A 14,013-nucleotide genomic window follows, 5' to 3' on the forward strand; every position below is an offset into this window, starting at 1 on the left:
ATCCAGCTCAGCCAGGGCAGGCAGTCCCCCCTAGGGACTGGCCCCACCCAACAGCAAGCCCTCAAGTAACTTGTGGGCCTGCATAGGCACGGTGCCTGAAACCTTTACAGGGCAGGGTATGCATGAGGAGAGGGCCTGCATTGGTGGAGTGTGTGGGGCCTCTGCAGTGGGGTGAGGGGGTTGGCTTCAGGGGGTCAGGGCACAAGCATGGGGCAGGACTGTGTTGACAGGGTGTGTGGCCCCATGGGCAGTGAGGCTTCTCAGCTGCAGCAGACTTGCACTTCTTAAATAGCCACATGGAGGACCGGCTCCACCTTCCAAAGTCTGAAACAACTGGGTGCTCCCATGCCTGGGACCGGCCCCAGTCAGCTGCAATACTGAGAGAGCTGATAACAGCCTTGCAGCCAAGAGGCCTACAACAACTGTAACCCCCTGAGCCTAGCAACCAGCCATACTGGGCACCTACACACTTAACAGAAAAACTGCAACAGGAACATGCTATTAGACATGGCAGCCAAGTGTGCTGGGGCTCCCCATGCCCGATAAAGTGACTGAAGGTTTCACAGCAGCCACACGCAGCTGAGCATTACAACCAGCTGGCCAGGGGGACAGCCTAGACTTCCCAGGCATCAGCAGCAAGAGCAACTCTGACACAACAGAAGGACACACAACAGAAGGGACACTCCTGGAACATTAGAACTGGTGATGAGAAGAAGTACACTGCTGGGCCTCATAAGGCATCTCTTACATAATGCTACCTCTCCAAGATCAGGAGATGTACCTGACCTATCTAATACATAGTTATAAGCACAGAAAAAGAGGAAAAATGAGGAGACAAAGGAATATGTTCCAAGTAAGAGAACAGGACAAAATCCCAGAAAAAGAACTAAATGAAACAGAGATAAATCTACCTGACAAAGAGCACAAACTAAGAGTCATAAGGATGCTCACTGATCTTGGGAGAATAATGGATGAACTCAGTGAGAACATCAACAGAGAACCGGAAAATATAAAAGAGAACCAATCAGAAATGAAGAATACAATTCTGGAAATGCACAACTCACTGGAGGGACTCAATAGCAAAGTAGATGATACAGAAGAACAAATCAGCAAGCTGGAGGAAAGACTAGAGGAAATCACCCAAGCTGAATAGATAAAAGAAAAAAGAATTTAAAAGAATGAGGACAGTCTAAGGGACCTCTGGGACAAGATCAAGTACACTAACATCCATATTATAGGTGCCCCAGAAGGAGAAGAGAGAGACAAAGGAGCAGAGAATCTATCTGAAGAAATAATAGCTGAAAACTTTCCTAACCTAAGGAAGGAAACAGACATCCAGGTACATGAAGCACAGAGAGTACTAAACAAGATGAACCCAAAGAGGCCCACACCAAGACACATTATAATTAAAATGTCAAGAATTAAAGATAAAGAGAGGATCCTAAAAGCCACAAGAGAAAGGCAACAGGTAACATACAAAGGAAACCCCATGAGGCTATCAGCTGACTTCCCAGCAGAAACCTGACAGGCTAGAAGGGAGTGGCACATATATTTAAAGTGCTGAAAGGAAAAAACCTACAGCCAAGAATACTCTACATGGCAAGATTATCATTCAGAGTGGAAGGATAGAGAAAGAGTTTCCCAGACAAGCAAAATTAAAGGAGTTTATCACCAAGAAACCAGCCTTACAAGAAATGCTAAAGGGACTCATTTAAGTGGAAAAGAGAAGACTACAAATAGGAATTAAAAAATTATCAAAAAAGCAGTAAAATCACTGGTAAAGGAAAATATAAGTAAAGGCAGCAGATCAACCACCTATGAAGCTAATATGAAGGTCAAAATACAAAAGTACTAAAATTATCTATTTCCATAAGAGGGTAACAGACACACATGCAAAAAAAAAAAAAAAAGAGGTTAGATATGATATCAAGAACATGAAATGTGGGAGGAGGAGAGTAAAAAAGTAGAGCTTTTAGAAAAAGGTAAAACTAAAGAGACCATCAACATAATATAGATTGCTATATATAGGTTACTATATACGAACCTCATGGTAATCACAAACCCAAAACCTATAATAAATACATACAAAATTAAAAGAAAGGAACCCAAACATAATACTAAAGAAAGTCATCAAAGCACAAGGGAAGAGAGCAAGAGAAGAAGACAGGAACAGAGAAGAACTACTAAAACACCCAGAAAAAAGTAACAAAATGGCAATAAGTACATTCTTATCAATAGCTACTTTAAATGTCAATGGACTAAAGGCTCCAATCAGAAGACATAGAGTGGCTGACTGGATGAAAAAACAAGACTCATATATATGCTGCATACAAGAGACACACTTCTGACCTAAAGACACTGACAAACTGATAGTGAAAGGACGGAAATGATACTCCAGGTAAATGGTAAAGAAAAGAAAGTTGGGGTAGCAATACTTATATCAGACAAAATAGACTTTAAAACAAAAACTGTAACAAGAGACAAAGAAGAGCACTACATAATGATAAAGGGAACACTCCAACAAGAAGATATAACACTTGTAAATATCTATGCACCCAACATAGGAGTATCTAAATATATAAAGCAATTATTAACAGACATAAAAGGAGAAATAGACAGTAACACGACAATAGCAGGGGACTTAAAAATCCACTTACACCAATGCATAGATCATCCAAACAGAAGATCAATAAGGAAACACTGGCCTTAACAACACATTAGACCAGATGGACTTAGTAGATATACATAGAACACCCCATTCAAAAACCACAGAATACACATTCTTTTCAAATGCACAAGGAACATTCTCCAGGACTGATCACATATTAGGCCACAAAAGAAGTCTCGATGAATTTAAGAAGATTGAACTAATACCAAGCATCTTTTCTGACCACAAAGGTATGAAACTAGAAATCAACTACAGGAAGAAAATCAGAAAAGCCACAAATATGTGGAGATTAAACAAAATGCTACTGAACGACGATTGGGTCAATGAAGAAATCAAAGGAGAAATCAAAAATTCACTGGAGACAAATGAAAATATGACATGCGAAAATCTATGGGATACAGCAAAAGCGGTTCTAAGAGGGAAGTTCATAGCAATTCAGGCCTACATCAACAAACAAGAAAAATCCCAAATAAAAATCTAACAGTGCACCTAAAGGAACTGGAAAAAGAAGAACAAACAAAGCCCAAAATCAGCAGGAAGGAAGGAAATAATAAAAATCAGAGCAGAAATAAAGACTGAAAAAAAATAGCAAAATTCAATGAAACCAAGAGCTGGTTCTTTGAAAAGATAAACAAAATTGACAAACCTTTAGCTAGACTCACCAAGAAAAAAAGAGAGAAGGCTCAAATAAATAAAATCAGAAATGAAAGAGGAGAAATTACAATGGACATCTCACAAATATGAAAGATAAGAAAATACTCTGAAAAGCTATATGTCAACAAATTGGATAATCTAGAAGAAAGGGATGAATTATTAGAATCATCCAACCTTCCAAAACTGAATCAAGAAGAAGTAGAAAATTTGAATAGACTGATCACCAGTAAGGAGATCAAAACAGTAATCAAAAATCTCCCTAAAGACAAAAGTCCAGGACCAGATGGCTTCCCTGGTGAACTCTAACAAAAATTCAAAGACTTAATACCTATCCTTCTCAAACTCTTCCAAAAATTGAAGAGGAGGGGAGGCTTCCTAACTCACTCTATGAAGTCAGCATTACCCTGATACCCAAACCAGACAAGGACAACACAAAAAAAGAAAATTACAGGTCAATATCACTGATGAATATTGATGCAAAAATCCTCAACAAAATACTAGCAAAGCAAATAAAACAATACATTAAAAAGATCATAGACTATGATCAAGTGGGACTTATTCCAGGGATGTAGGGATGGTTCAACATCTGCAAATCAATCAACGCGATACACCACATTAACAAAATGAAGAATAAAAACCACACGATCATCTCAACAGATGCAGAGAAAGCATTTAACAAGACACAGCATGCATTTATGATAAAAACTCTGAATAAAATGGGTATAGAAGGAAAGTACCTCAACATAATAAAGGCCATATATGACAAACCCACAGCAAATATCATTCTCAAGGGAGAAAAATTAAAAGCTATCCCTCTAAGAAAAGGAACCAGACAAGGATACCCACTTTCACCACTCATTTAACACAGTATTGGAAGACCTAGCCAGAGAAATCAGGCAAGAAAAAGAAATAAAAGGGATCCAAATTGGAAAGGAAGAAGTGAAACTGTCACTATTTGCTGATGACATGATTTTATATATAGAAAACCCTGAAGAATCCACCAAAAATCTTTTAGAAATAATAAATGAATATGGTAAAGTTGCAGGATACAAAATCAACATACAAAAATCAGTTGTGTTTCTATAAGCTAACAACAAAGTAGCAGAAAGAGAAATTAAGAATACAATCCCATTTACAATTGCAACAAAAAGAATAAAATACCTAGGAATAAACTTAACCAAAGAGGTGAAAGATCTGTACACTGAAAACTATAAAACATTGTTGAAAGAAATTGAAGAAGACACAAAGAAATGGGAAGATATGCCATGCTCTTGAACTGTAAGAATTAACATAGTTAAAATGCCCATACTTCCTAAAGCAATCTACATATTCAAGGCAATCCCTATCAAAATTCCAAGGACTTTTTTCAAAGAAATAGAGCAAAGAACCCTAAAATGTACATGGAACAATAAAAGACCCTGAATAGCCAAAGGAACCCTGAGAAAAAAAGAACAAACTGGAGGTATCCCACTCCCTGATTTCAAAATATACTACAAAGCCATAGTAATCAAAACAGCATGGCACTGACACAAAAACAGACACACAGATCAATGGAACAGAATTGAGAGCCCAGCAGTAAACCTGCACATCTATGGACAGCTAATTTTCTACAAGGGAGCCAAGAACATACAGTGGAGAAAGGAGAGTCTCTTCAATAAATGTTGGGAAAACTGAACAGCCACATGCAAAAGAATGAAAGTAGATCATTATCTTACACCATATACAAAAATTAACTCAAAATGGATTAAAGACTTGAATGTAAGACCTGAAACCATTAAACTTCTAGAAGAAAACAGAGGGAGTATGCTCTTCAACATCAGTCTTAGCAGCATATTTTCAAGTACCATGTCTGACCGGGCAAGGGAAACAAAAGAAAAAATAAACAAATGGAACTCTATCAAACTAAAAAGCTTCTGCACAGCAAAGGAAACCATCAACAAAATGAAAAGACAACCTAACAATTGGGAGAAGATATTTGCAAACCATATATCTGATAAGGGGTTAATATCTGAAATATATAAAGAATTCATACATCTCAACGACAAAAAAACCTAACAACTCAATTAAAAAATGGGCAAAAGATCTGAACAGACATTTGTCCAGAGAAGACATACACATGGCCAACTGGCACATGAAAAGATGTTCAACATCACTAATTATTAGGGAAATGTAAATCAAATCTACAATGAGGTATCACCTCACACCTATCAGACTGGCTATAATTAACAAGATAGGAAATAAGCGTTGGAGAGGATGTGGAGAAAAGGGAACTCTCATACTCTGCTGGTGGGAGTGCAAACTGGTACAGCCACTATGGGAAACAATATGGAGATTCCTCAGAAAATTAAGAATAGAACTACCATACAAGCCAGCTATTCTACTGCTGAGTATTTATCCAAAGAACATGAAAACATGAATGCATAGAGATATACACACCCCTATGTTCACTGCAGCATTACTCACAATAGCCAAGACTTGGAAGCAACCTGGGTGCCCATCAAGGGATGAATAGATAAAGAAGATGTGGTATAAATACACAATGGAATACTACTCAGCCATAAGAAACGATGAAATCCAGCCATTTGTGACAAGATGGATGGACTTTGAGGGTATTATGCTAAGCGAAATAAGTCAGAGGGAGAAAGTCAAATAGCATATGATGTCACTCATAAATAGAAGATAAAAACAACAACAAACAAACACATAAGAGAGAGAGATTGGACTGGTGATTACCAGAGGGAAAGGGGGAGGGAGGAGGGCAAAAGGGGTTATTAGGAATATGTGTATGGTGATGGATTGTAATTAGTCTTTGGGTGGTGAACATGATGTAATTTATACAGAAATCAAAATATAATGATGTACGCCCAAAATTTATATAACGTTACCAACCAATGTTACCACAATAAAAAATAAAATAAAAAGTAAAGAAAATAAGGGGGAACCAAGGATTTTATATCAGCCAAGTTGTCCCTTGATATTTGTCCCTCAAACAACAAGACTACAGAAAACAATAGTTTTCAGCATACAAGAACATAGGGAAGTTCTGCACTTATTAGTCCTTCCTGAGGAATCTGCTAGAGCATGAGCTTCATCCAACCAAATGATCACTGAGAAAACGTCAGCAAAGGACTGACAGTAAGCATTTAAAAATATGGAAATGGACATATAAGACATTAAAGTAAAGATGCAGATGAAGGTGGAGGGGCTGGCTCGGTGGTGCAGCGGTTAAGTGCACATGTTCCACTTCTCGGCGGCCAAAGGTTCGCCAGTTCGGATTCCGGGTGCGGACATGGCACCGCTTGGCACGCCATGCTGTGGTAGGCGTCCCACATAGAAAGTAGAGGAAGATGGGCACGGATGTTAGCTCATGGCCAGTCTTCCTCAGCAAAAAGAGGAGGATTGGCAGTAGTTAGCTCAGGGCTGATCTTCCTCAAAAAAAAAAAAAAGATGAGGGTGGAAGACATGTAAAATTGTTGCATATTATGAGAGCAGAAAAATTACAATTAAAAAATGGCAGAAGAGACAGGAAAAGAGAATAATAGCAAAAGCTCAATGCTGTCTAGGCTGTAGGCGGATTTAAAGCTTCCTGAGGGAGAAACCTGATTAATCACCTCTTGAGAGGTTAAACAAATCAACACACGGTCCCGGGACAAGTGAAAAGCCACAGCAAAAGAAGACAGTTCAATTCTGCCTCACATCATATACAAAACTTAACTCAAAATGGACCAAAGACCTAAACGTAAGAGCTCAAACTATAAACCTGAGAGGAAAACACAAAGATAAATAATCTTTGGGACCTTGGATTGGGCAATGGTTTCTTAGATATGACATCAAAAACACAAGCAAAAAGAAAAACATAGATAAATTGGGCATCATCAAAATTAAAAACGTTTACACCATAAAGGATGCTATCAAGAAAGTGAGACGACAACCCATAGAACGTGAGAACATTTTTTGTAAATCATATCTGATAAGGGATTCTATCTAGAACATATAAAAAACTTACAATTCAATAATATAAGACAAATAACCCAATTTAAAAAATGGGCAAAGGAAATGAATAGAAGTTACTCCAAAGAAGATAGACAAAAGCCCAATCAGCACGTGAAAAAGACACTCAACATCAGTAATCATTAGGGAAATGTAAATCAAAATCATAATGAGATACCACTTCACACCAACTAGGACAGCTATAATCAAAGATAGATAATAAGTGTCGAAAGGATGAGAGATAATGGAGCCCTCATACACTGCTGGTGGGAAGGGAAAATGATGCGGCCACTTTGGAAAACAATTTAGCAGTTTCTTTAAAAATATATGTCCACACAAAAACTTGCATGCAAATATTCACTGCAGCACCATTCATAACAGCCAAAAAAGTAGAAACAACTGGAAAGTCCATTAAAGATAAATAAATAAACAAAATGTGGTATACACATACAATGGAATATTATTTGGCCATAGAAAGGAATGAAGTACTGACACATGGTCAAACAGGGATGACCCTTGAAATCGTTATGCTAAGGGAAGGAAGCCAGTCACAAAAAACATATACTATATGAATCTGTCTATATGAAAGGTCCAGAAAAGGCAAAGCCATAGAAACAGAAAGTAGATTGGTGGTTGCCTGGGTGAGGTGGGGGGCAATGGGGAGAACAGGCACAGCGTTTCTTTTAGGGGTGATGAACTCTGTGAATATACTACAAGACACTGAATTGTACACTTTTAAATGGGTGAATTGTGTGAGACTCAGCATTTACAAATGCAAAGAATGCCCCAGGAAAGCCTATGCAACAGAGAAGCCACACTCCTAGCACAGAACTGGACCAAGTCAGAGCCCACAGAACAAGCAGATCAGAGGAAGCCAGACCCGAAGAGACCAGAGCATGGATTATTCTCTTGGTTACAGCAGCTAGGTGTCATCACCAGTTCTTCAGCAAGGAGGAGCTGGAAGCGGCTACAGAACCCCACTGTTACCTATAATTATCCTGCTTTGATTTCATGGATACAATGTATTTCTCTCTCACACACAAAAGGTTAAATAAGCAAACAGAGGAGTAAGGGCACTGAACAAGGTGTAAGTACAAAGGTTAACCATTAGAACAAAAATACAAACCTTCCTCAATACCCCTCCCCAATTTTTAAAAATAAAATAGCAAAAAATACACCTCATAGCAAAAGAAACAGCAAATATAACAAAACCCACATAATTATAAAACATTATGATACAGTTGAGACCAAACATATCAGTCCTAACAATAAATGAAGATGAAGATAGAACAAATAAAAATATACACATTCACACGAATATAACATAGCAACCACCTTTACGCAACAAAAACTACAGGAGATGCAAGTAAACATAGTAGAAATACACTAATAATAGGAGACTCTAATATACCACTCTCAGTGGAATAGTTGACAGATTAGGTAAACCAAAGATAAGGAGCTAGACGATTTAAACAGCATAATCACTAGGGTAAATCTCAAGAATATTTATCAAACTCTACACTCTGATACTAGGGAATACACATTCTTCTCAAGAGCTTAGATCTCATTCACCAAAAATAATCATATATTAGGTCACAAAGAAAACATCAGTAACTTCCATAAAATAGAAATATTACAAACAATACTCTCTGATCATAGTGCAATAAAACTAGAATTTACTAACAAAAGCAAAAAACAGAAAGGCTCTTCCACCTAGAAATTTAAAAACCTCCTAGTAAACAACTCCTAGATATTCTATAACTGAAATTATAGATTTTTAAAGAAATGATGATGAAAGCACTATATATCAGATTCTATGGGATGCATTTAAGGCAGTGATCAAAGGAAAATTCATTGCACTAGACACATTTATCAATAAAAATGAAAAGAATAAAAATAAGTAAATTTGTTTCCAAAGTAAAAAAAAAAAGCAACTAAAAAATAACAAGGTAAACCAAAAGAAAGCACAAGGAAGGAAATAATAAAGGTAAAGGAGTAGAGGAAGAGAATAGAAAACTTAATCTAAGGAATAATTCAAAATTCTGTAGTTTTTGAAAAACTTAAAATAGATAAACCACTATATAACTTGACTAAGAAAAAAGGGAGAAAGCACAAATATACAAAATAAGAAATGGTAAGGGAGAAATAACCATTGAAATAGAAGAAAATATTTTAAATCACAAGTGATTACTTTGTAGCCCTCTATCTAATGAACTTGAAAAGCCAGCTGAAAGGGACACTTTGCCAGAAAAAATACAGATTACTAAAATTGACCCCATTGGAGTTAGAAGGCTTAAACAGATCAATTTCCATAGAGGAAATAGAAAAAGTTATTAAGGAAATATCCCATGAAAAAGCATCAGGCCCAGATGGTTTCACAGGGGAATTCTACCAAAGCTTCATGGACAGCATCAATGCTCTATAAATTATTCTAGAACTCATATATCACCAGAAGGATCAAGCTTACAGGATCAACATTTTGGGGAAGGTGAACCAACCAAGGAGACTGAGAGGGAACATCCTCTGAGGAAGGAGGGAACCCTGGAGCATAGAATCTCAGAAACTAAAGGAGGACGTTTCAAGAAAGGAGGTTTTCATGGCAAAAGCTGCACAGAGATCCAATAAAAGGAATGAAATGGCTTGAGGGCTAAGTGGAAGGTAAGGAGACTGAGAAAACGAATTATTAACAACAACTAACAGTTTGGCTGGAAGGGGAGGAGAGAGACCGAGTTGTGGCTGGGTGATAGGGGTCTAGGGAGGAGGTTCTGCAATGGAGCAACTTGAGTAGGTTTGTTGTTGATAAGGAGGGACTATGTGCCTGGCATCAGGGATATAACGTAGAATGACAGTCATAGTAAAGACGAGTCTAGGTCCAATTAGTTCAGTGTTTCCTTTGATTCCTTAATATTGACTGCAAATAATGTAGGCAATTTCTCCCAATATTCCACATTTACATACTACCTTCTTTAATGGTCCAAACTGAATTTTTATAAGCAGTCATATTTTATGTTAAACATACTGTCAGTGACTGCTCAGGGCAAGACATATAGAGTTGGAAGAGACCTAGTTTCTTTCCTGGAAAAGCTAAGTCTTCAGTGGGTAAGAAGGGTCACACGAGTGCCAATACCTCCTGGTTCACTAACTATCTTGCAAATTCTATCTCATTTAATCCTCCCAACAAGCCTTTGAGGAAGCTGGAATTACCTCCACTTCATTGGTGAAGAAACCAAGCCTCAAAAAGGTTACCCAATCCACCCCAAGCGACAGACCCCACACTAGAATTCAGGTTCTCAGACTCCAATACTACCACTTCTCCACCTTGCAACTCCTATCTTCAGAAGGATGACCCTGAAGAGAATGCCTGGTCATTTGCGCAGATGCTCGGTCAGCAGAATTGGACTTTAGCACACTCCAGAATAGTTGACATCCTGCATCACATCTAAAATTGCCATCTAAATTTGGAAAGCGCTTGTACGCCCTCTAGCTGACTGGATATTCTGTAGTCTGCAGGACACAAAGACTGTGATTTATTTATCATGATCGCAAGGATTGTCTTTTATTTAGCTTTATACCTGTCCCCCTCAGTTTTATATATAGTGTCTTTAAATATTTTCTCCTTCAACATTTGTGCAGACTCATTCGTTCACCTAATTTCATGACTTTGAAATCGTTTTGAATATAATCTAGGGCAGCAGTATAAAACTTCAAATTTAAGGAGTGAGAGTGTGGGGGCAAAGGGTATCACAGAATAGTTTTTTGAATTGAGAAATTTGCTTTTAAAAAAATCAAGATGCTTTTGGGCTCTGAAATTTTTACAAGACGGCAATAATTACCAACAAGACAAAGTGTGTTTAAATGTACTGCCCATAAATGTCTCATGTGACTCTTAAAATGACCCTGTAAGAAAGGTAAGGCGAATGCACTATAATTCCTAATCCAGAGTTGAGGAAATAGTCCCTTAGGAAAGGAAGTGACTTGTTTAAGGTAATCAGATATACTGGAATTCAAGGAAGTCCTGAGTTCAAATGTCCTGTTCACTCCATGATGCCTCTGCCTTGCCTAGATAAACTGGTAAAGGTGGAAGAAAAGAAGAGAAACTGAATTGCTATCAACAAATTAAAAAAAAGTGCTAGCTAGAGAAGGATACCTGTATTGTGTTGGAGAGAAGAACATAAATGGCCCCAAACTGTTCCTATGGAAATCCTTTAAATGTTGCCTTTTGCTAGGGTGTGAAAAAGGACACTCACAGATTGTTGGTGGGAGTGCAAAATAGCACGTCCTTTCCAGAGGGAAATTGAGCAATTCACATTTAGAAAAAACAAACGCAACAATTCTATCATCTAGGAATGTACACTAAGGAAGTACTCATGGATGTGCAGCTTTTACATTTCTCCAACAACATAAGCAGTGAAAAACTGAGAAAAACCAATTAAAGAAATTACTACAGCCATACAACGGCATGCTATGTAGTCAGAAAAATATGGTTACCAAAGAGAATCCACTTTGGAAAAATCATGCATTCATCGCTGCATAAAAAAAGATGAGAGGTGTACACCCAGTGTAACCATCTTCACAATGGTTACTTGGAATGGTGAAACAGTGTATCTACTTCACTGTGGTTTGTATATTTTAGAAATTTTGTATATAAATGTGTTACTAAATGTTTCTATACATAAATGTTTCTAATAAGACGTTTCAAAGGCTTGGGGGGGAGGTGAAACAGCGGGGCTTTCAAAAGAACATTTTAGTAGCCATTTCTTAAAATACCATTAAAAAATAAAACATTACTATACCATTACCATTAAAATACCATTGACAAATAAAGCATTCATTACGAATCCACACCAAAACCTTTTCTTTTCAACTTCCAGTCTTTCATTCATACCAATTCGAATTCAGGAAAATGCCAAAAAGGTTGCCAACTCACAAGTCTGAGAGACCTTCCTGATCTCTACCTGTAGTTTTTACTTGGTTCCAGAAAAGAAAAGCAATCACCTAAGAGGCAGCTCAAAAAGCACAGCGGCAGGAAAACATTTGGGATAAGTGGGATAAGTTTCTCTCCCATTTCTCTCCCTCCCGACACACCGACAGGACAATCCTGACAGTGACTGGCCCAGTCTCCTAATACCCCCTAGAAAAGCACAAGAGATACGCCCATTTTCAGGATACGTTTCTAAAAAGACAAGTTTTACTTTGCAATGCAGGCTAAAGAGCAGCCTTCACGACACATTCTGGACGTTACCCGAGGAAGATGCCGCTGCGCGGCGGAGAGCCTCCGGAGAAGGACAAAGCGGGGGACTCCTCGGCTCGGGTCCCGCAGGCGACGCGTCCGGGGCCACCTCAGGGACGAGGGCACCTTCCCCTGACACCGCCCCCCGTCCTTAGGACACAAGCTCCTAACCGCCGGGGCCGCAGCCTGCCCGACGACCGGGAAGGATCGAGGCCGCGGCAGCAGGTGCCCGGGTCGCCGAGCCTAACAGAAGGCACTGGCCCAGTGGCCTGAAGTAGCGGCAGGGGAGCGGTTCCCCGGGAGTCCGAGGAGGGCCGCCGCATCCTCCCCGCCGCCCCAACCGCCAGCCCAGGAGCCGCCCCTCCCGGGCCATCGACACGCCTTCGCAGCGAGCCGGGGCCTCCGCGCCCCCCCCCCCGCCCCCCAGGCCCGCTCACCCGGCCCAGAAGTCCCCGCCGCCGCCACCGCCGCCACCGGCGCCGCCGTCGCCGCCGCCACCGGCGCCACCGGCCTCACCGGCCTCGCCCCTCACTCGGCCGCCGCGTCCCCCCGCGGCGGCACCATAGCTACCCCAACCGGGCCGCGAGACCCGGAACCACTTCCTTCCGGAACCGCCTCGCCCCGCCCCCACCCTGGCCCCGCCCACTGCCCGCGGCCTCGCGCGGAGCCCCCTCTACCCCCGACCTCTGCTTCCAACTCTTTCCCAGCGAGGGTGCCCCGCCCCGGCTGCGCCCGCCAGAGCGCCTGCGCCCTCTGCCGGTCGTTCCCACCTCTGCAGCTCTGTCCAGAGCGCGTGCGCCGTCTACTCCCCGCACCCGGCCCTCGGGGAAGGAAGAGCTGCAGTGGGCGAACAGGTCCGGGAATCCTGAGGGTCGCGAGTCGGGGGTTGGAGCTCACCTCTCAGTCAGGGGCAGGAGCTTGGTCCCGTGAGCCTTCCAGCCTTGTACGCAGGAGGCAAAGGTGGCGGAGGAGATGAGTCTTGGTCTTCCAACCCCTGGCTTGGCCCTCAAAGCTCTTCCAGATCTAACCCACCAGAACCTGCCCTGCTGTGGCCTCTCTCCCTGCCTACTCAATCTCTAACCATTCCCTATGGCCTCGGAGTAAGCTTCTACCTGGAAAACAAAACCTCCCCTCTGGACCTTCCAAGTAGCTTAATGGTACCAACATCTCTCCACCATCGACTTCAAAACATTGACTCATTTTCGTCTGCTCTCTTGATTTCTCTCCTCCCACACTCCATCCCCCAGCCCCAAAGGTAGTATGTCCTCACTCTTGGAGCTTTCTCACTTGACACTTTGATGTTCTTTTTACCCTTTGCAAGGTTTCTCTTTCGGGGTTCACCCCATCTGGTAGTACCCTCCCTTGTCACTGTCATCTACTGACTGAATTAGTTCTCCTCTCCATCTGAATTACTGCAGTCATCCTGATGACTCCAACGCCCATAACTGAGCCATGTTTCCTTAACCCGGTC

General features: G+C 40.7%; 1 protein-coding gene across 4 annotated transcripts in view; it reads right to left on the reverse strand.

Moving 5' to 3' along the window:
• The window catches only part of BCLAF3 (BCLAF1 and THRAP3 family member 3), a 59,334-nt gene extending 46,215 nt beyond the window's left edge, over nucleotides 1–13,119 (reverse strand). For 3 of the 4 annotated variants that reach the window (XM_070502185.1, XM_070502182.1, XM_070502184.1), the window contains exon 1: nucleotides 12,980–13,119. The gene's annotated coding sequence lies outside the window, so the exon portion shown is untranslated. Of the gene's footprint in view, nucleotides 1–12,554; nucleotides 12,686–12,979 lie in introns of those variants that run through there. The other variant, XM_070502183.1, reaches the window with a different exon arrangement.
• Nucleotides 13,120–14,013: the final 894 nt, after the last annotated feature.

Source organism: Equus asinus, chromosome X (assembly GCF_041296235.1).
Source record: "Equus asinus isolate D_3611 breed Donkey chromosome X, EquAss-T2T_v2, whole genome shotgun sequence".
Taxonomy (NCBI): domain Eukaryota; kingdom Metazoa; phylum Chordata; class Mammalia; order Perissodactyla; family Equidae; genus Equus; species Equus asinus.